Source organism: Lissotriton vulgaris, chromosome 8, assembly GCF_964263255.1.
Source record: "Lissotriton vulgaris chromosome 8, aLisVul1.2, whole genome shotgun sequence".
Classification (NCBI taxonomy): Eukaryota; Metazoa; Chordata; class Amphibia; order Caudata; family Salamandridae; genus Lissotriton; species Lissotriton vulgaris.
In genome coordinates this window covers 806,905,565-806,929,775 of record NC_141696.1, presented here as the reverse complement: position 1 = coordinate 806,929,775, position 24,211 = coordinate 806,905,565, and the positions used below count along the sequence as shown (strand labels likewise).

General features: G+C 45.4%; 1 protein-coding gene across 1 annotated transcript in view; it reads left to right on the top strand.

Annotated features, from left to right (window-relative positions):
• TMEM182 (transmembrane protein 182) overlaps positions 1 to 24,211 on the top strand; it is a 154,731-nt gene that overhangs the window by 6,432 nt on the left and 124,088 nt on the right. The gene's annotated exons all lie outside the window — the stretch shown is intronic.

Sequence of the window (24,211 nt, the reverse complement as noted above, 5' to 3'; positions counted from 1 at the left end):
CAGCCGTCTTCAGCCCGGCTTGCTTGAATCCAGTGGCAAAGTGAGCAAGGGACTCACATCTGAGCATACCCTGCCACACTTATGGAGGCCAAAAGCGGTACCAAAGGGGGTGGTGATGGACGGAGCATCCGAATCAATCAAACACTCACACCCAGTCAAAAGATCTGGGTTTAATCCATCACCGTTCTTTAGCCCACTCTGCCACCCCAGTTCAGACATGGCTATATGCAAATCAGTCTGACTCACATCTGAGCATACCCTGCCACACTTATGGCGGCCAAAAGCGGTACAAAAGAGGGTGCAGATGGACGGAGCATCCGAATAAATCAAACACTCACACCCAGTCAAAAGATCTAGGTTTAATCCATCACCGTTCTTTAGCCCACTCTGCCACCCCAGTTCAGACATGGCTATATGCAAATCAGTCTGACCCTGTGCCTCATGGGAACAGTCCAGCCCGAACTGCCAAGCCATGTCTTCCCTGGACCGGAAACAAGCTTCGAGGACAAGTTTCTGGCATTCCAGCCGTCTTCAGCCCGGCTTGCTTGAATCCAGTGGCAAAGTGAGCAAGGGACTCCCGTCTGAGCATACCCTGCCACACTTATGGCAGCCAAAAGCGGTACAAAAGGGGGTGGTGATGGATCGAGCATCCAAATCAATCAAACACTCACACCCAGTCAAAATATCTGGGTTTAATCCATCACTGTTCTTTAGCCCACTCTGCCACCCCAGTTCAGACATGGCTATATGCAAATCAGTCTGACCCTGTGCCTCATAGGAACAGTCCAGCCCGAACTGCCAAGCCATGTCTTCCCTGGACCGGAAACAAGCTTCCGAGGACCGGTTTCTGGCATTCCAGCCGTCTTCAGCCCGGCTTCCTTGAATCCAGTGGCAAAGTGAGCACGGGACTCACGTCTGAGCATACCCTGCCACACTTATGGCGGCCAAAAGCGGTACCAAAGGGGGTGGTGATGGACGGAGCATCCGAATCAATCAAACACTCACACCCAGTCAAAAGATCTGGGTTTAATCCATCACCGTTCTTTAGCCCACTCTGCCACCCCAGTTCAGACATGGCTATATGCAAATCAGTCTGACCCTGTGCCTCATGGGAACGGTCCAGCCCGAACTGCCAAGCCATGTCTTCCCTGGACCGTAAACAAGCTTCCGAGGACCGGTTTCTGGCATTCCAGCCGTCTTCAGCCCGGCTTGCTCGAATCCAGTGGCAAAGTGAGCAAGGGACTCACGTCTGAGCATACCCTGCCACACTTATGGCGGCCAAAAGCGGTACAAAAGGGGGTGGTGATGGACGGAGCATCCGAATCAATTAAACACTCACACCCAGTCAAATGATCTTGGTTTAATACATCACCGTTCTTTAGCCCACTCTGCCACCCCAGTTCAGACATGGCTATATACAAATCAGTCTGACCCTGTGCCTCATGGGAACAGTCCAGCCCGAACTGCCAAGCCATGTCTTCCCTGGACCGAAAACAAGCTTCCGAGGATCGGTTTATGGCATTCCAGCCGTCTTCAGCCCGGCTTGCTTGAATCCAGTGGCAAAGTGAGAAAGGGACTCATCTCTGAGCATACCCTGCCACACTTATGGCGGCCAAAAGCTGTACAAAAGGGGGTGGTGATGGACGGAGCATCCAAATCAATCAAACACTCACATCCAGTCAAAAGATCTGGTTTTAATCCATCACCGTTCTTTAGCCCACTCTGCCACCCCAATTCAGACATGGCTATATGCAAATCAGTCTGACCCTGTGCCTCATGGGAACAGTCCAGCCCGAACTGCCTAGCCATGTCTTCCCTGGACCGGAAACAAGCTTCCGAGGACCGGTTTCTGGCATTCCAGCCGTCTTCAGCCCGGCTTGCTTGAATCCAGTGGCAAAGTGAGCACGGGACTCACGTCTGAGCATACCCTGCCACCCTTATGGCGGCCAAAAGCGGTACAAAAGGGGGTGGTGATGGACGGAGCATCCGAATCAATCAAGCACTCACACCCAGTCAAAATATCTGGGTTTAATCCATCACCGTTCTTTAGCCCACTCTGCCACCCCAGTTCAGACATGGCTATATGCAAATCAGTCTGACCCTGTGCCTCATGGGAACGGTCCAGCCCGAACTGCCAAGCCATGTCTTCCCTGGACCGGAAACAAGCTTCCGAGGACCGGTTTCTGGCATTCCAGCCGTCTTCAGCCCGGCTTGCTCGAATCCAGTGGCAAAGTGAGCAAGGGACTCACGTCTGAGCATACCCTGCCACACTTATGGCGACCAAAAGCGGTACAAAAGGGGGTGGTGATGGACGGAGCATCCGAATCAATTAAACACTCACACCCAGTCAAATGATCTTGGTTTAATCCATCACCGTTCTTTAGCCCACTCTGCCACCCCAGTTCAGACATGGCTATATGCAAATCAGCCTGACCCTGTGCCTCATGGGAACAGTCCAGCCCGAACTGCCAAGCCATGTCTTCCCTGGACCGAAAACAAGCTTCAGAGGATCGGTTTATGGCGTTCCAGCCGTCTTCAGCCCGGCTTGCTTGAATCCAGTGGCAAAGTGAGAAAGGGACTCATATCTGAGCATACCCTGCCACACTTATGGCGGCCAAAAGCTGTACAAAAGGGGGTGGTGATGGACGGAGCAGCCGAATCAATCAAACACTCACATCCAGTCAAAAGATCTGGTTTTAATCCATCACCGTTCTTTAGCCCACTCTGCCACCCCAATTCAGACATGGCTATATGCAAATCAGTCTGACCCTGTGCCTCATGGGAACAGTCCAGCCCGAACTGCCTAGCCATGTCTTCCCTGGAAAGGAAACAAGCTTCCGAGGACCGGTTTCTGGCATTCCAGCCGTCTTCAGCCCGGCTTGCTTTAATCCAGTGGCAAAGTGAGCAAGGGACTCACGTCTGAGCATACCCTGCCACACTTATGGAGGCCAAAAGCGGCACAAAAGGGGGTGGTGATGGACGGAGCATCCGAATCAATTAAACACTCACACACAGTCAAAAGATCTGGGTTCCATCCATTCGGATGCTCCGTCCATCACCACCCCCTTTTGTACCGCTTTAGGCCGCCATTAGTGTGGGGGGGAACTGCTGTGCTCCTGCAGCCCCCCCCCAGCCTCCTTGGTAATCGTGGTGACCCTTGTCAATTTTGGGGCCCATCACAAGTAGAAAAGAATGTGCTGAACTGCGCACCCTGGCCCTCTCCAGGGGTAAGAAGTGAAATGGCATCGGAGTCCCATGCACTTCGCTGCCAAGCAAAAGGTCACATGTCTCCAAACTTTAAAATGCCATAACTCGGGCCCCTTAGGGCAGATTTTGACGATCCTGTGCTCATTTTAATCCTGGAGGCAAGCTCTAGCCACCAGGGGCAGTTGCAGCAGAACTCCCCACCTCCAAAGCAGTGTAGTCCTGAGTGAGCTGGTTCTCCTGATCCCCTGCACCAGCCTTCTTCTTGGTCTTTGTCTGTGGGAGCAGAAGTCCAGTGCTTTCTCTCAGCTGGTCCTCAGTGGCTGGAACGGGGGCTGCTTCACTGGTGCTTTGGAAGACCCACTGTTCTTGGGGTCAACTGGGCAGAGTCTTTGGTTCTTTATGGAGATCAGGGGGTTCTTTCTTCCAGTTGTCCAAGGTGGTCCCAGGGTCCAGCAGTGACGCACAGAAAAATCACTAGGCATGTGCTATAATTTTTAGAGTGGAGGGGAAGGATCCAGAATCCAGGCACCCTGGCCAATCTTAGGTTATCATGTCACCTCTCCAACCCTGTTCCAATCCTCCTGCACAGCATGCTGGGGCAGTTCAAATTGTGTCACCTAGGAGTCACTGGTCACATGGGCTCCTGGGGCCTCTGCCCCGCCCCCTCGCTGGAATCACTGCCAGGGCCTTTCACACCAAAAGTTCAAAGAGAAGCTTCCTCTGGGGTTGGCTTCAGATGTCTGGACTTCCTCCTTTGTTCAGTGGGATTGGGCAGGCCCATCTCTGGTACAGAGTGACAGCTGATTGACTGATTCCACCACACCCCTTTCCTTCTCAGGAGCTGGATGAAGTAATGCTAATGTCTCCCTTTGTGTGGGGAGACGTGTGTTCCTGATGCTGGAAAGAAATGTAATCCACTGGACACAGTAAGGTGACAAAAGGCCTGGCTCTGATCCTGAGCTGAGCCAGGGAAATGGGACACATCCCGATGACCCATAATGTGTACAGATATCATTTTGGACACTGTACAATTAATTTCCCCACACAGGTTATGTCCCAATTCAATGCGTCAATGGTCTCCATAGGCTTAAGGGAAGTGAAACTGCATAGTTCTCTCCCTATGTGTGTAATAAAGTGTCACAACAGACAGAACAGTAAATTACACTGATTTTCCCTATTAGTGTACACTAATAGTATAAGGACTACCTCAGGTCAAAATCTAATCCTACAGAATCCCCATTGTGCCAGGCTACCTGTGCGCAGTTACCGGGCTACAACAGTAGTCTCCCATGCTCAGCCAGCACACATACACACGAATGTGTACACGTGTTCATGTGTTAAACTCCAAGTGCTCCTTACCCGTGGTGCATTGCATCGCAGCAGCCTTATCTTAAAAGGCGGACACTGGTGATAAACAGGGGCAGTCTGTTTGCCATGTGATTTTTGTGGGAGAGACACATGTAGTTAGACTCACTCACTGTAAAAAGTCAAAAACCATGTGCTAAAAAAAAAGAAAACAAATCTGGGCGTACTGAATGGGCAGAATCCAATTGCAACAACTGTACAAAACATTTTAGACCTATGCATTCATCATGCCTTCCTTTTGTCTGCATTCCTCTTTAGCAGACAGAGCTTGTTAAACATCCCAGTAGCGGATCTCAGGTGAAAAAGGACAAGACCCTTGAACTTTCTAACACAGTGAGGAGTAATTTACTTAGATCATCATGAAGAGTGCGCACAATACGAGACTAACTCACTCTTCAACAGAAAGAGTCTAGACATAGGTTGTAGAGCCCACCAAAGGGGTGGAAGAAATGGCCAGCACTGCCAGGAGAAGGTGGAAAATTATGCTCCTCCTGGCCAAGAGGAAGAACAAACAGTGGTGTCCAAGGGGCAGGCCTCATCATCATCTGAACCTGCTGCCATCCTGTCCATCATGCCAAAGGCCCACATAACAGTGGCACTCCCTGCTCTGTGACTTCATCATCTACCAAGTATTTGCCAGGAACACCAGCATCCAGGGGAGGCATTGGCCCCAGACACTTCTGAGCCCTCATCTGTTCAACTCGCCAAACTCAGACAATATGTAACAATTGTTGACCTCAAGGAAGCCATGAGTGGCAAAGTTAATGGTCAAATAGAGCTCTCTCTGGATGAGCAGGAGATGATGGGTCAAAATAGAAAATGCTGAGTAATAAATAGAAGAATATTTCATTTTTACCTCCTTGACAGAAATCATTTAGTTTTGCATGCATCCTAAACCCTCTTCACTTGCTGTTGTCACATCTCCCTGTTCGTCTTTTCAACCTATTTCCTCCACTACCCCAGTGTATCAGATTTCTCAATGTGTGTCACATCCTGCCCCAGTCTGTTCTTTTGAAACCAGGACCCCAGGTCAAACAGAAATTATCCCTCAATTCTACACAAACTTTAACATTTTATCTGGGCTGGGAGATTGACTTTCTTTATTATTTGGACAATTAACTGTGTTTTATACATTTTATTTTATTTTTTGACCTATCACTGTGTGTTAGGACTGTTTAGGTTGAGCATAATTTTTGAATATTTTTAATTCATTTTCCCCTTATACATAAACTTTTTCCCTGATCTTCCGGACCTGTTTTAATGCTTTTCCCCTCCCCCTAAATTCTATTTACCCATCTGTAGACAATATATTTTAACCCATCTGACCTAATTCAAAAGATTGTCCCCAAAACTTTCACAATTCATAGTTTTTCCAAAATCTAAAATGAAACATTTCATGGATGATGTATAGATTATCTTTTCTTAGTAAGTGGGTGTGCCCTTGTAGTTGCATGCAATTGTATGCCATTGGTATAATAAGGCAAGATATATAGATCATTGTAGATGTTACTTTCATACTTGTAACTCACACTAGCATTTTACATTGCAACACACACATTACAGCACACTTAAATGAAATCTAACTGCTATAAGCATTTATTAACAAAGGTGCTAAAGGGTAAGAGTATTGCAATTCTGGAAATGGTGTTGTGATCATTCATGTTGTCAGCTACACACAACTAGTTTCAATGGAGGCTGTGATGGTGGAGGCCAGGGTAAAGGTGGTAGGTTTGTGAGTGGTTCAGGTGGATTCTCATTAGTATTTTGGGTGGTGTGTGCCTGACAGTTTGCTGTGGTACATAAGATAGGTGAGGTGCATGACTTGGCTCTCCAGATTGACACTTGCATGCTTGTTATTGACTTTAACATGTGCATGGTCAAGGCATGTTGCCTTGCACTCTCCTCTTTTAAAAAACAAAGATGTTATTGGTGCAATGGTGCCTTCTCTTAGTAACTTTTATCAACATTCTCTAAAGGTACGTAACATTTAAGAGATTCTCTTGAGGTGGTCCACAATCTCATGCAGGGTTGCACCTGCAGCACTAATATCCTATTGGACAGTTGATTGCTGTCTGAAAAAGTGATCCTCCCAGAGGACAGGTTTTAGCCATGCCATGACTTTTGCATGTGTGGCTGTCTGCCATGGCCAGCAGGTTGTCCTTCACTGAGATTGTTGCCATCTGGGAGGTTGGAGGGTGGTAATGCATGGGGTTGAGCATCTCCTCAGCAGGGATGTCATTGCTCTCAAATGACTAAGAGTAGACTGGAGTTACACTTGCCTGGAATGAGCATGTAGGTGAGTCAACTGAAGTACCTATAGATTGAGGGCTGTGTGGAACTGCATATATAGAACAAGCATCATGACATCCATGGTGTGTTAGGTGGTGGCAGGGGACAAGCAATCCTTAGGAGAGAGTGCAGAGAAAAACCTATGGGCGGCCATGAGTTGGTCTCTAAAGGTTTCTGAGTAGGCTAACAATGTCCTCCACTCCTCTCCCTCTTTTTTCTCAGCAGTGGTGGTGACATTTACTGACTGCTGAGCGTGAGCTCTGACCGTGCGAGGTCCTTTCTGCTGGGGCTGCTTTTTCCACTGCCATACCTCGCGGAACCCGCTTCGCGGGTCCCGCTTCGCCCGTGGGCTTGGGCGCATCGTGTTGCTTGCTTGCTGGGACTGGGAACTCCTGGAACTGCGGAGAGCAGGGCTGCGAGCGCCAGGTGAGGATCAGGGACTCCATTGCCCAGGAGTCCCTGCGCTGACATCATCTCCTGCACCTGGACGCTCTCCCTGCTTGCCCCGCCCCCTGAACACCTCCTTCCTTCATTAGGACTAGCTTTACCCGCTGCGCGGGAGCGCGCAGGAGGGCGCCGGGAGAAGCCCAGGACAAGGGCGGGACCGTCTGTGGCCGTCCGGGGCCGAAGGAGGCCGGGCTGGGCCTTCCCTCTTGCTTTGGTATCTGAACTCTGGTCTAATTCGTCGATACAGCCACTGATCGATTACCATCAAACATTCGCTGTTATGCCGTCTCCGGCAAGGGAGGGCACCCCTATGAAGCAGGGAGGAGCCAAGAATAGGACTTTAGAGAACTACTTTCCCCGGGCGGTGGGGGATGGGGACAAGGAGAGCACTTTAAGCTGGCTAAGGGCAGAGCGGAGACGCTCTATAGATAACCTAAAAAATAGACCCCTTGGAGAAAATCCCACAACGCCTAGCGAAGAGCTGACCGCAATAGAGGATGTCCCACTCCTGTTGAGGGAATGCACGAACACCCCCTCAGCTTCATCCATGAGTCCACCCCCAGCCATCAGTTCAAGCCCGAGTAGGGTGACCATCGACCTAATCTCGCAACCTCCCCCAGCCCCGAAAGCGAGGAAAGCTAAGCCTAAGCCAGCCGCTGCACAAGGAGTACATGGGCCACCCCCAAACAAACGCAGGAGAAAGTCGAAGGGTGCCCAGGGCAAAAATAAACCCAAAATCCCTCATTCTGATTTTGGGAGGTCATTAAAACCCCCCACATCGTCTGTGAGCCTTGCAGATGGATTACACTCCAACCCTACTGCACCAGATGGCTCGGCCCCTGTCCAGACAATAGATACAGGAAATAATATAGCTAATGTCCCCCTTTCTGTTGTCCCGCTAGGTAACCTGGAATTCCTGCTCAGGTCACTTCTATTACCAATTAGCGAGAGTATCAAAAGGGTCGAGATTAGACTTACCATCCTGGAGGCTACATTAAGTAGCATGAAAACCCCGTCTGGTCTCCAAGGAAGGTCCCCGGAGTTCATCCCCACTCCCCGGTCCCCCATCAGCCTCTAAATAGTGCTACGAGCTCAGCCCACCATCTAGTCGCGAACGCTGTGGCCCCTCCACAACCTACGAGGACTAACTCGGTACCTATTAAGTCCCCTATTCCCAATAGGCCCATTCCCCCTGTAGATCCCGTCCTTGCGGTACAGTCTGTAGACAGCGCTGCACCGAGTCCCCTAATGAATCTTCCCCCAGGCCACGGAGGCCTAATTTACCACCAGAGGCAAATGACATCACTGTAGTTATGGCGGGTGTCCCTCCACTTGAAGTAGGTGAAACCGAGGATTTTTGTTCCCTAAAAAGCAGGGTCATCAAGTGGCTAAATATAAATAGACCCCTCCCGGTACATCTAAACAATGAAATAATAATGGTCAGAAGGGTGCCATGGGTGGGAAGAACATATAAATCCATAATAGGGGATTGTATACTGGTGAGCTTCAGGGACGTTGGAACTGTCTCGCACATATGCCAAGGAAAGAATAGATCTCGGGAATCTACGATTCAAACCCTTCAGGTGTCTTTCTTCTTTCCCCCCATCCCTGCTCCTATACACCCGTTCCAAAACTATGATAACTGGGAGAGGGTTGGTCGGAGGGGGAGACATCACGAACTTAACCCCAGGCCACTACCCAGTCGCCCAGAGCCACCCTTTCATACTTTCAACCGGTTTAACTGCTTGAATGGTCTTGAGGGGGTGGATTGACAAATGGATAATGTCCCACTGGGAGACGGGGAAAAGGGAGCTTTGTCTGAGGAGATGGAGGTGCAATGTCCCCTGGCTCAGCAAATACCTCCGAGTCGTAGTTGCTAGATGGACCTGGGGCTATAGATACAGAACGCATAGGAGGGGGTCATGGCCTGGTTATAAAAGATCCTGAGCGAGGGACACAAATGAGGTCTTATGGGGGACTAGGGCGGAGCGGTGAGGCACTGAGATTGATCTCTTGGAATACAGCAGGATTGGCAGGCAAATTTGATAATAAAGAGTGGCTGGATTACATTAGGAAATTTCATGTAATCTGTGTGCAGGAGACATGGGCCCTGAAGAACAATTATCACTTACAGGGGTATAAGTGTTTTTTTGTACCTGCTCAAAAATCCAGATCAGGGAGAGCCATGGGTGGATTATCCATTTACATAGATTTAGATCTTCCGGGTAGCTGGTCCTCCCCAGATTGGAACTCCCATGGGATTCAGGCAGTTCGGTTCTCCGGGAAGGGGTTAAGATTTACAGTCTTTAACATCTATAATAATGAGGCAGCGGGAAACCATACCTCACTAGTGGCTGAATTGGATCATAGGTTGGGTCAAGAAATAACAATCCAGAAAAAGGGGCAGTCAAATGCGTTGCTGGTCATGGGAGACTTTAATTGCCACGTTTGTCCGGCACTGGTCCAAATAAACACAGACTGGTCCCAATGCCCCATGGGGAAGGGGCCGCATTTTTCCCACACGCCGACAGGGTCAGCCTTTAGTATGCTCCGGCTCAAGTATGATCTTGAGCATACTATTAACATAATAGGCACACAGCAGGATGGCACACTCCCACCTACATTCAAGGGTAGAGGGTGCTCATCCGTCATAGATTACATCCTGGCCTCAAGATCCCTGCTAAACAAGATAATTAGTGTAGGGATAGAATGGAGCAGTTTTAGCGACCATAACCCCCTTGTTTTGGAGCTGATGTATAGGGCGGGTTCAAGAACTAGAGACCATCGCACAATCACGGAGAGGGTAACAGATCAAGGTAGGAGACTGAAGTGGTCCAAAATAGATGGGGAAAAGTTTTATAAGGCCTTGGTGGACGCTGGCAAATCTGCCATTAATGACTGTTTAGATACAGAAGTCCAAGGAACAAGGTTATTGGAAGCATTCGATCAAATTGTTAATCTGATCGATGGCCTGCTTAAAACTAGTGTGCCCATAAGGAACCATGATAACCCTCGATGGTTTGATAAAGACTGCTCCAAAGCACTGAGGGAGCTGAAAAGCTGCCTTAAATCCAAACCAAGGGAGCCCCAAAAAATTAAGTTGTGTAGGGAAACATATAAAAAAGAGACCAAGAGGAGGAAACTTGCCCTGCAGGCAGAAGCGTGGGCAGAATTAAGAGAAGCAGGGGAAAGAAAGGATCTTGCGGGTTTCTGGAGAATTATTAACAAACCAACCTTCCAGGAAAACAATACTCCGGAGATAGGGTCTAACATCCTCCCTGAACAGTGGGTTACCCATTATAGGGGTTTGTATAACCATGAGCCTGGTACTCCACCCGTAACCTTAACTCAGGCGTCATCGGTGATATTTACTATCAAGGAGATCACTGCTGGGCTAGAGGGTCTGACTAAAAACAAAGCCCCGGGCCCTGAAGTAATTCCCCCTGATCTGTTCCTGAGTAGCACAGAACTATGGGCCCCTTTAATGACCAGGGTTATAAATACTGCAATTATTTGTGGTCTGCCACCGTCCTGGTCTAAAGCGATAATTGTGCCGATCTTTAAGAAGGGCAATAGGGACGATCCCAAGTGCTATCGCCCTATCTCCCTGATCGATGTATCGGCCAAACTCTTGGGTAGGGCGATCCTTAACAGACTGTCCGAGTGGACCGAAGAAAATAACACCTTCTCGGACACTCAATACGGATTTAGGACAGGAAGGTCCACTAGTGATCAATGCCTGAACCTTTATATGCTGACTGCCAAATATACCCTGGCCAGCGATGAATCGATCTACTTGGGATTCATGGATTTGGCAGCGGCATTTGATCACGTTAATAGGGAGAAACTGTGGGACATGATGTCATGCATGGGGATCGAGTGCGGCTTAATTAATATACTGAGGGAATTGCATAGTGACACCACGGCTAAGGTTCGATTTCAGAGGGAGGGGGGACTGACTGACTCTTTTCCTTGTAAGAGTGGAGTCCGGCAAGGATGCATTCTCGCCCCTTTTTTGTTCTCCCTTTATATTAATAATTTGGAACAGTTTTTGTTAGGTTTAAAGGCAGATTGCCCAAGGGTGGGGTCGCGTCACATTCCTGTTCTGCTTTATGCAGATGACGCGGTCCTGATTGGGCGTACACCCAGGAGCTTGCAAATCTTGATCGACGGATTCGTTAAGTTCATGGGCGCCCTAGATCTCTCAGTTAACCTGGGTAAATCGTACGTGCTTCTGGCGGGTAAAAAAACGTCCCCTAAATTCACTTATACAATAGGAAGTCACGTAGTAGAAGAGGTCAAAACGTTTCCTTACCTTGACGTAACCTTTGATGGCACCTTACAGTTTAACTCTTTGGTGGAGGAACGTTGTAATAAAATGATTGCCTCTAATGGGGCAATAGCTAGCTATGGCAGGAGGCTAGGCAGATGGAGCCCGGAACAGGTGATGAACTTGTACAGCTCCGTATCATGCTCCAAAGTAATCTACGGGGCAGGAGTATGGGGCTTTGCTAACACTACAAGAATTCAACGGGAAGAAAATAAATATCTGAAATCCATTCTGAGGACACCCCCAAGCACTGCGGGATTTGTAGCACACAGGGAATTAGGGAGGCCATACCTAGATGATTTGGTAAAACTCAGGCCAATTGTGGCCTGGCTAAAAATCTGGGTTAATCCTGACGCGTCTCTCAGCAGAGAAATTCTATTGGACTGTTTAGAGAGGGACAAATGTATGCGCATTCCCTGGCTCAATTACGTAAAGAACACTCTAGAGGAACTAGGCTTTGGGAATCTCTTCACTAACCCCGCAACAATTGTAGCCCAGCACAAGACACAAGTAGGGAAAATTTTCCTAGAGCGGAAAAGCCTTTGCAGAGCTGAGGCCGAAGGGGTTAAAAAGACAGTGAGGGCCCATAATCTGGTGAAGAGCGTGGAGGGTATGGAGCCCTATCTGTACCTTATGCATAACGCACAGGATAGATTCCTGATGTGCCGTTTCAGACTGAATTTACTCCCATTTATGTTGGCATCACCAGCAGGTTTCACATCACAAATTGAGCAGAAGGGACCCTGCGGCTGCGACAACAGGTCTCCGCAGGATTCCCTTCACTTTGTCTTACTCTGTCCATATTTCACAATGCCCAGGCGCAGATTTCTTGGAAATATTTTAAAAAAAGCCAAACAGGAACACGCCAGGGAGGCATTAGTCTTTTTACAAAAAGCATCGGACCCCTTAACTTTGTGCTGTATACTGAATTTTATTAAGGTAGCGGTACGGTTAAGACTAACTAGGGGAGAGGAATGAAATGTCTCTGATTTTATAATCTTAATAGTGTCACAATTTTTTCCCTGCCTGTGTTTTATGTTAATAGTATCATTTTGTATAAGGATCTTGAAAATGTTTAATGACTTTTTTATTCATGTAAATATGTGTGTGCTTTTATGGTGTTTTTTAATCACCGAATAAAGATTCTTTGAATTGAATTGACTGAGATAGCTCCTTGGCTGTGTATAGGATTTTCTACTGGTATCCCCCCACTATCCCCTCGTACACAGTTCAGCATGATTGTCTATCTCACTGTCACAGTCACTTGACAGCATAATAAAACATATGAATGTGATGGGTGCTTTGTGGATTAGCCCCTTGATATCAGCTGCTGACCAAGTGTTCATGATGACATTGATGGTTATGCCTTCCCACATCTAGCAGATACAGAGAAGAGTAATGTGAAAGTCATAGTTGAAAAAAAGAAAGTCAATACAGATAGATTGACATGAAACATGTTGCGAATTACATTTAAGTGTATTAATAGGTCTAACAATATACATTGTAAAGAAATTTGAACTGATGCGGAGGAAGGGAAAGTGAGAACATAGAGTGTTGTAAGTAAATTGATCAAAAACGTATCCGACGATGAATGGCAGAGGATTGAATTGTTGCTGTCATGATGTCTCCTGAAGTCATCTGTGGTGTTGGTTGCAAAGTGGACACCAGGGGCTGTTGCCATACTGCAGCTGACAATAGAGGCATAAGCAGAGTAATTAGATATCCAAACACCAACATTATGAAGGTACAGTGACTTTTTAGACACACAGGACATCAACTAAAAATGCCCATGTTCCGTATGTCAACAGCTGGATGTAATATGACAATACTGTACTGATTTTGAAGTAACATGTCAAAGGGTTTGATACAGTGATAAAGCATAACACATTCAGTGTTTGAGTACATTAAGAATATGGCTCGATGTTGTGACAGGAGACATAAACATAGATTTGCACATGAAGTAATAAAAAGTATGGAATCATATGCTGTCATGAACACACAGACATGTGGCCTAATAGTTTGTCCTTAAACCTGTTATTGAAATATAAAGAAATTCTTGTGCAAATTAAGTTACATTAATATTAGCAATACATATCATAACACATATATAGCAAGATATGGTTAAACCAAACACAGACGAGAGCATAGTAAACTTTCTTGTCTCTACCATCAATTTCTGGCGTCCAATTTGGCACTGTTCTTGGAGTAGCATCATGAAGGATGGTAGTGGATGGGAAAACAACACAGAACCTAGAAAGTAGAGTAGGCAAAATATTGAAAAATGGTTTTAGTTCCGTTTCTTAACCTTTTAAGTTCAACTAGAATAGTTTTTGAAAGCTTAGTATCATCCTGGAGGCTATCTGAAATCTTATTTTACAAGTAACAAAAATTAAAACATTTTTGTTTGGACATATAGCATTAAAACATAACCAACCGTGTGTGTATTACTCCAATGTGGATAGAACTACTCCTTCCCCAGCTCTAACAACCAAATCAAAGGAGCTACATAAAGGAAAGGATGGGTGAAGATTAATATAAACAGATTAATGTTTTAAGATAAGGGATTTGTGTGCCTGTGTAAATAGGATATGTGTGTGATATGTGATTATCTGTTTAGTGTAGGGCATAACAAAGTAGCTTGAGTGGTTAAAGAGCTAGATGGAATACAGGTATGTAGGTTCCTTAGCTGGGCTGACTTTGGGGTTCTGAGGAGCAGGCAGCCAGCCCATATATTGAATCAAAATGCATGGTGGAGAAGACAGACTTCTCAAGGGAAATGAGATGGAAACATGATCCATGTTCACCTCCAGGAATGTCATGGAAGAAGGGCTATCTGCTTCCCAAAACCTAGTGATCCCAGTGAGTTATTTTAAACCCAAGCGAGAGGAAGCGTTGGCTCCTTGGTTCAATGAAGATCTAAAAAGTGAAGAAAAGAGATATGAAAGCATGTGGTGAAAATACTATACACTTTAAGGCAAACAAGTATATTCTGCTCATCTACATCAATATCACAAAACCATTAAAAAAATGTAAAGCCAGCTTTTTCTATAAACACATTTTAGAATCCAAAAACTCTATCAGAGAAACCTTCCAGTTGTTTAAAAAGATATCTTACCCAGAAACAAACAACAACATTCCAAAAGCAACTCAATGTCTTTGCAATAACGTCTCTTACTTTTGTTATAAAAAATATTGAACTAGTTGGAAACATATGGCCTGACATTGTGGAAAAGGTCATGGGCCACAAACCCAGCAAGGAAACCAGCTTGACCGTGTTCTCTCCTATCTCAAAACATAGGTCCCTAAAACGTTTTAATAAAATACATTCAACTCCATCACAAAACATTCTGTCTAGCAACTAAAGAAAATGACTAACACTATTTTGCCATACCTTACCAGAACATTTGCTTCTTACCTTTCCTCAGGAAAAATTCTGGATAAGTGGAGGGCAGTGATGCCCACCCTCCCCCTTGTTAAAGAAACAATTGTTTGATCCAACTATTGCACCACATTTTTGTCCTATCTCCCTCTTACCTCTTTGCAAAGATGATGGAAATGGAAGTACTCCCAGCTCTCAAGTCATTTCAAGACACATAGGTTGTTGCGCAAAGCCCATTGGGATTTCCGGAAAGGACTCTGAATGGAGGTGGCGGCAGTGAAAGCTCTGGAGGACTTTAGGTCGATTTTCATATGCTAATGGAGTGACTGCCTTGATATCGTTGGACCTATCAGCAACCTTTAACACCATCTCCCATACCATCCCATTATAGATGCTTGGGGTGCTGGGGTTTCAGAGACAGTTCTAGATTGGTTCATGTAGTTTCTCCAAGTCCAGACACAAATCGTCACTAAAGGAAACTTTAAATCTTTGCCCAAACCCATCATGTGTGGTCTCCCAGGGTTCTGTACTGAGCCCCACACTTGTTAACCTTTATATAACACCCTTTGCAGCTGTCAGTGAGTCTTTTGGAATAGTCTTTCACACCTATGCTGACAACACCAAATTGATTACCAGACTTGATCAAAGACCATCTAAGGCTGTGTCTAATCTCAAAGAACACCTCAGTGGCATTGCCAAATGAATAAACTCAGATTCTTTTGTCCTTAATGTTAATAAGAGAGAATCAGTCCTTTTTGGCTCTTCTGGATAATGTTCTTCTGACTGGTGTCCCAGTAAACTTAGGAGAGAGCTTCTTCTTTGTCTTTAGAAGCATGAACTCCATGGGTCATAATTGATTCAAATCTATCCTTCATGGCGCATACTAATAAACTATGCTCAACTGCTTTTGGTCCCCTGAGAATCATCAGAAAGATCTTTTCTTGTATTGTGACCAAGGTCTAGAAAAGTCCAGATCCTGTCAAGGATAGACTATTGCAAATATATGCTGTTGGTTCTCCCCAAATATCTTATCTGAAAGATTCAAGTCTTACAAAATATGGCAGCCAGACTGGTTGTAGGACTGGGCAAAGCCTTCACTATTTCACCGAAGTTAAAAGTATTACATTAGCTTCCAGTTTACAAAAGATGTCTTTTCAAAGCAGTATGCCTCTCTCATGTATCCATTAAAAACAAGAAGTGACATTTCTTCATGGAATTCTTCTCATTATGCAGGCTGACTGGGACCTTGAGATCACAAGATGTCTGCTGGGTGAAGAGCCCAACCTTCTGGAAAGTTATAATGTGGGGCCGTACCATTGCTAGATCCTGGAATAAACTCCCACTAGAGCTACAATCACAGAAAAAATGATTAATTTGTATACATTAATGAAAAACATTACTTACTTTAAATTTTCTTCAATATCCATCACCTGCATCACGATTGGCTTTTTCCCTAGTGCCGGGGCACTTACTTCTGAATGTAACTGAGTTTGCACTTTATAAAAGCATTAATCAATCAGTCACTCAGGAATAATCTTTGCCATCTAAATCCTGGAGAACTATGTCTTCACCCACCTCCTCTCAGACTGCCTTTCTCTTTGTCTCCCATGGTGCCTGCCTCCTCCGCCAATGCATGAAACGAGTCAGTAACTTTGTGCCACAAGGATACCTTCACTGCTTCACTGAGGTTGAATGGAAGCAGGCCGTGTAGTTCCCTGTAGTGATTTTCTACAAAAAGTATCTCCAAGGCATGTCTCCTGGTCAATGGAGTTCCTCTTTCTTTTGAAGAAGGCTGGCTACATCTTAGAGTGTGGGTTCTGGAAGGAGGGCAGTCCACTAGTAAAAGGCAGAGCATAGGTTGATCTCTCCCAGAACTTCAGGGGCAGGATACCCGCTTGCTTGGGTGCGGGGGAGGGAGTCACCCTTTCCTCAGGCTGGTAGCCACCCGCACATACACTATGAAGTCATCAAATGGCACGAGTGTAAGGGCCCTCCTGTTATGGTCAAATGGAGTTCACGGAGCGTACGAGGGCAACCAGGAGAGGAACGTACTCTCCTGGTAACCAGGTCCTTGTTGTGCATGCGCATCTTGGCCGTGAGAGCGTAGTTGGGTAAAAGGATCTGACACCGGTTAACGACCTTGCCCTAGGACCAGAAATTTTTCAAATGCAAAATTGATATGTAGGATGTTAGATTCGGTTAGGAAACACACTGTATTAGTCATGTGTTAAGGTTAGCCCATCATACCTGTCTAATTCGCTGTAAATCTAATGTCTGAATTTTGCATTTAAGGATTATGTATATAATGTGATTTTATTTAATTTTTGATTTGTTTTTATATTTTAATAAATACGGCAGGGGGGTCGCGAGACCCCCTGCCTTCCAAAGAAATTTGTTTCTTTATTGATAAGATTTGTTTACTATTGGCATGATATGGCGGGGGTGGCCGGCAGTCCCAGACCATGTGTGTGATGTACTCCAGGTGCAGACTATTTCCCTGTTCACATCCATTCGGAGGTGCAACCTAGTGGCAGACATGAACGTCCCAATGATGTAGATTTCCCCAGGTGGATGTGAAAGATGAGTGTGTAGCTACTAATAGCAATACTACAGTTGAAAATACAGTTGTAAGTTACTCGGCCCCACATTGAGGGGATGGAACTTGTAAGTCTACATCTTGGTGCAAATGTGTACATGGAAATGGTGAATTCCATCAGTGAGATTTACACCTAAGTGTAGAACTACACCTGAGGAAATCTACACAGTCAAACTTACCTTTGTGAATAGGGCCCAATAGTGTATCTAATTCACAAGCCTATTTTCACAAGTAAGTCAGACATAGGTTCAGAAAAATTCCCCAGGTCGAAATCTGATTCTAACTGAAAAAGGCTCGATTTAAATATTTTTCCGTGGCCAGATGCCACTTGCAAGTGCAGAATTTCCACAATGTAAGCAGATTTTTCTCCAGTCCAAGTGGTTCTTCAGATAGCATCAGTGGGTCTTCCCATTGAAACTCAAGAGAAATGATAATAATAATAATAATAATAATAATAATAATAATAATAATAATAATAATAATAATAATAATAATAATAATAATAATAATAACAATAATAATACGATTATTTGTAAAGGATTATTCAACTCCAAAGAGCATCTTTGCACTAATCATCAGAAAGGAAACCATTAAAGAAAACAGAAAGTCTTGCCACAACAAAATGCAACATAATATTAGGGATTTCATTGTCTTTTTAAAGGGCAGATGCTCTTGTATATAATGTAGATGAAAATGTAGACTGTTCCCGTTTCCGCTTGCCTAATCGGAGGGACACTAAGCAGCACGGAAAAATTGGATTGCTGAACCTTCCCAACTGCTTGTTGAATCTTTCACAAAGTTTCAGCGCTCCGTCCATCATCTCCTTGTGTTTGCTATGTTCACCCTAAGCTGGCAGGGTCCCTTGCTCACCTTGCCTCTGCATTCAAGCTAGCCTGGCTGATGAGGGGTGTTACCCAGAAACCAGTCCCAGGATGCTTGTTTCTGGTCCAGGGAAGATTTGGCTTGGCAGTTCGGGCTGGAACATGAGGAACAGGGTCATGACTGATTTGCATATGGGTGGGTCTGAACTAGGGTGGCGAAGTGAGCTAGAAAATTATGATGGATTCAACCCAGATCTTTGACTGGGGGAGAGTTTCAGCGCTCTGTCCATCATCTCCTTGTGTTTGGTTTGAATCTTTCATTAAAGCATAAGTTACCTCGATTGTGGAAGACTTTGTGCATAGGTGGCGAAGTATTGAATATAATGAAATAAACATCCTTAAATTCAATACATTAAATTCGATATTTGTAATATCTTTTGAAAGTGATATGTACTTTAAAACTTACAAATACATGGACCAGGCATATGCCAAATGCAAGAGTGGGCAAATGTACAAAACATAACATTTTTTTAACACCTTGGCTGCTATGGCTTTTCCCCTCCTGTGCTGATTGATGGATGAATCCCATTGTTTCATGACGAGCTCAGCTCGTCATAAGCACACGACCAGTGTGCCTCATGACGAGCTGAGCTCGTCATGATCAGCAAAGGGGTTAAAAGTGTGTGAAGAAATAAAAGGATTCATTTAGAAATATGCCTATGAGTATTTTCTGCAATATACAGAAGTTACATGTGTTAATAAAAAAAGTACACGGGCAAGGGTGTTTTAAAGATTTTGAAGATGGGCAGAATTTGCAACAGATCCTGTGAAGAGGGCAGGAGTTGCTCACAAAGTTTCCATACAAAAAAGGACTGATAGCAAGCACATTGCATCGGTTTGATGCCGTTTTTTTTAATCGCAGACCCAAATTCACTAAGAACTAACATTTCTTCAATATGTTAGTAAAAACACTTCATATTTAGTGTTCAGAAATCTCATAATTAGAAAGCTTTGCCCATAGGTGCTCTGACAATTTTTGTTCTACTGTGCCCTTCACAGCATTGTCACTGAACATCACTCTTTTCTTATTTATTTTTCAACATAATTCCATATTATTTGTGTTAGCCTTGAGACAATATTTAAAGATATGTAGTTGGGATTCAATACATGTTTCTTGGTTTTCAGTGCATACATTTAATTTTAGAGCAATTTAATATTTTATAGAAGCAATAAATTGCCTGTTAATGTATAAGCAGTGTAGGAAATGGTACAACTACATCACTAATAACTGATATTTCTTCAAAATGACCGAGACTACACACACCCCTTCCACCTCGCTTACCCCTCCCCTCAACCCCACATCACATGCTAACTATCCCATACACGTTTCCTCCACTTAGACCCCTCTCTCCCACCACACCACCCATACCGCACAACGCTGCCCCTAACACACAACACTCACATTCCACCCAACCCCTTACAACTCACTCTCCAGCTCATACGAATGCACACCACCACCACACAGATCAAATGCTGGCACACTCGCCGGCTTCCCTCAACTCCTATCCCATACACGCCCCCCGCCCTCACTCCGCTCCCAGCTGCACCCACTACTTCTATTCACCAACAACCCACCGTAACATCTCTGTTCCTCACAATACCAGTTCCATCACGCGCAGATACACCACCACCCACTACTCTATATGGGCCCGCAATAGATGGTACTCCCATCCAGGCTACGGCACAACCCCACACATGCATATCACAGCCACCCTCTCAACTCCCATCCACCCGAATAACATGATGGATGAAACATCACACACATTTCCCCCTCTCACAATAGCTCCAGACACCAGGCTGGATAGGATTATGTCTGCACTCCTACAAATCAAAGATGAACTGCACATTGTCAAAAAGATGATTGCTAGACAGCCATGGCACATCAGATCTGTAAACACGTCCAGATCAAGCTATCCCCTAACTCACCTCTCACACACCCCCAAGCATAATCGCCCCACCTGGAATACCATTTCATCCCCCAATCTCCCTTCCCGCCCAATGCGAAGCACCAACCCATTCTCGGAGATTGATATTCGCTCCCTTCTACTCTCCTACAATCCCCCTCTCATCACCCCCATCGCCGTTACACAGACGGCCATACCGACTATTTCCCCCAACCCACACAGGTCCTCCACTTACAACAATAGAGGAATCATTGTCAATAATCTTAGAGGAATCACACTCACACTTGATCCCACCCCTTCCCTTATAACACCAAGTCTTAAATGTACCCTCCTGAACTGTAGATCGGCCGCTAGACACGCAGTAGATATCGCCGATCTCATCATCTCTCATGAGCTTGACCTGATTGTGCTTACAGAGATGTAGCTAACTGAATCCTCCTCGCCCCTATCGGACATTCTGGTACCACCAAACGACGACATCATCTGACTGGATAGAAGCGAAAAAACTGGAGGAGGAATAGCATGCATATACCGGAGCACCATCTCAGTAAACAGAGCCTTATCTCCCACATTCTCCTCTTGTGAATACATGTGCATCAACATCACCAGCAATGGCACGCCAGTATGTTCCCTGCACATCATATATCATCCACCTCGTGATAACCTTACCTTCAATGAACACTTCATGGACATGGTCACAACGACCACCGGACGTCAAAACACTCAAATATTCCTAGGCGACTTCAATCTGCACTGGAACGACTTCAACGACTCAATGGTCAACAGCCTCAAAAACTTCATCGGCGTGCTTGACCTCACCCAAATTTGCAACAGCCCCACACACAACAAAGGTGCAATCCTGGACTTAATAATTTCCAAAAATAACTTCATTCAGCTGGACTCAATCCTTCTCTGTGATTGGTCAGACCACCACATCATCACTTTCTTCATCAGGGAAACCGTGAAACTCAACGCGGCCCAATCCACTACACCAAAGATATGGAAAAGAGACTTGAAAAAACTCAAGCCCAACACTTTGCCCACACACACCCACAAACTACTCCAACCTCCGGATGGCCTCTCCAGCGTACATGACCTCGCCAACCACTACCTTAACTCAATGTCTGCAGTTATCAATGACGTTGCTCCGCTGCAACTAAAGAGAGTTTGCTCGAAAAAGTCTAAACCCTGGTTCAATGACCTGCTAAACGATGAAAGACGCGCTCTCAGATCTTCATAACGCATTTGGAGATCAACCCCATCTTCCAAGCACCTTAAAATTCTAAGGAATAAGAGAAATGATTACGCACTAAAGCTGAATGCTTCACCACCAATTAGTCCAAGCAAGAAATCGTCCCCAAAAACTTTTTGAATTAATCAAATCCCAATCTAAGGATGAACCTCAACAACTACAAGACACCTCTCGCACTCAACCCACATGCGACGATTTCGCTGCTTTCTTTAATCTAAAAACCGAAAACATCAAGAAAGATCTTCTCAATGACCTTACAGTCTTACAATCATGCCCTCACACCAAAATTCCTCCCACTCTTCCAGCGCCGCCACAACAAGCATCCCCAAAAATTGAGCTAAAAAAAAAAGCAACCTGGTCCTCCTTCTATGCCTACTCTGAAGAAGCATTAGGCACGATTCTTAGCACCCTCAAGCCGGCCAATCATACCACCGATCCTCTCCCCGCTAACGCAGTTAAAGATCTAACCACTCTGATTTTGCTGCTCTGGACCAAGATCATCAATAGCTCCCTGCATCAAGGCGTATCCCTGACATCCTCAAAATTGGTCAAGTGTCACCCATCCTAAAAAAAAACACAGCTGACCCGATGGACCTTAACAACTATCACCCTATTTCTAATAGCTCTACTCCGGCCAAACTCTTGGAAAAATGTGTACTCCAACAATTGACAAAACACATTGACTACTTCAACCTGCTGGACAATCAGCAATCTGGCTTCAGAGCAGGGCACAGCACCGAATCAGCCATGACACACATTATTGACAACGCTTTACAAATACTTGTCGAGAATGGATCATGCCTACTCATCCTTTTAGATCTCTCCTCAGCCTTCTATACGGTCAACCACGAGAACCTTATTGACCTGCTGAATCTCAGAATGGGTCTGTCTGGCTCAAAAATTCACGGTCAATAACTCCTTGTCCAAATCCGTACCAGTAACTCTGGGAGTCCCACAAGGGTCCGCACTATCCCCAACATAGTTCAATCTATTTATGGAACCTCTTACTGTCTTGTTGCAAGCATCCAACGTCCAATTTCACATGTACGCAGACGATACACAACTGTACCCTAAGATTCATACTCCAGAAGACATCAAACTACTTAACAAAACGCAGCTGAACACCCAATCATAGCTAGCCGAGAACGATCTCAAGCTAAATGCACTCAAAACTGAATTCCTACTTATAGCTCCACCCTCCAAAATTGCCCTTCTCCAGGACTGGTTCAAACACCTCACGCATTCAACGTTCAGCCAACAATAATTGACTCAGCAAAATCATTGGGTATAACCTTTGACTGCAACCTCAACATGCATAAACACATTGGCAACGCTACAAAGGGACCACATTTCCAGATTAATATTCTAAGGAAGCTGAAACCCTTCCTACCAAAAAATGACTTCAAGACGGCAGTTCAAGCTCGAGTTATCCCCAGAGTTGAGTATGGAGGTGTCTCTCTTTGCGGCCTCCCCAAAGCATCAACATCACCACTAAGAGCCACCATCAATGCTGCAGCCAGACTCATCACAGGCTCGAAAAAAAGGTCCCACATCTCCCCCCACTCAAAAGCCTTGAACTGGCTACCCTGGGAAGCCAGAATTCAGCTAAAAATTGCCTGAATGACTCACAGAGCCATTCACCATAAGACACCCAGCTATCTTTCTCAGGAACTCACTCTCTCTGGGGGTAATAGATCCACAAGAAGTGAAGAAAACCTATTACTGAAGCCTCTCAGATTCAATAAGACAAACACTTATAAATGCTCGTTCTCATGGATGGCTCCTAGGATCAGGAACGCACTACCCCCAGAAACCAGACTTATCACATCTATTGCATGTTTCAAAAAGGAAGTAAAGGCGAATCCTAATAAAAAATTCACATGATCATCACCTAAGGGTCGTAAATAACAAGAGGGGGAGAGAGAGACTTTTGTTGTGGATTTGTTGTCCCTGGTAGACTATATTTAAACAGTAAGAATCCACCTTACAATGGAAGGGTTTCCCTACAGTTGTGGGGAGCACACAGAGTTGGTAAAATACCCCTCACACACCAAAAGGACCCTTGGTGTCATGCTTCATCATTGGGGTCTTTGCAGCACTCTACGGGATGTGGCGTGCTGCGACCTGCGACTACGTGGGAGCACTCACTTAGATGGCTATGTGTGGTGCGTGTGAGGGTTTTTCAATTATGTGCATGAGTGGTGAGGTTATGGGTGAGTGATGGTTAAAAAAGGACCTGGCTCGTGGGGTAAACTAAAAAATATTTAATGGGCCCCCGGGCTGGTAGTATTAAAATTTGTGTATGGAGGTGTTCTATGCAGGACTATGTGCATCACCTCCTGTGAGTGTATGTCAACATGTTTCGGAGTCGGAACTCCTTCTTCAGGACGGGGTACACAAATCCCCACCTTACTCATGTTTCTCTACTTAAAATCTGTTTTTTTAAACAAACAGTGTGATAAGATGCAGGCTGTAATGTACCTACAATGTTTGATGATTTCTGCTATTTTGCAGACCTGGAAAGGAAGAGGACAAAAAATATTTTCTGGTAATCCACTCCT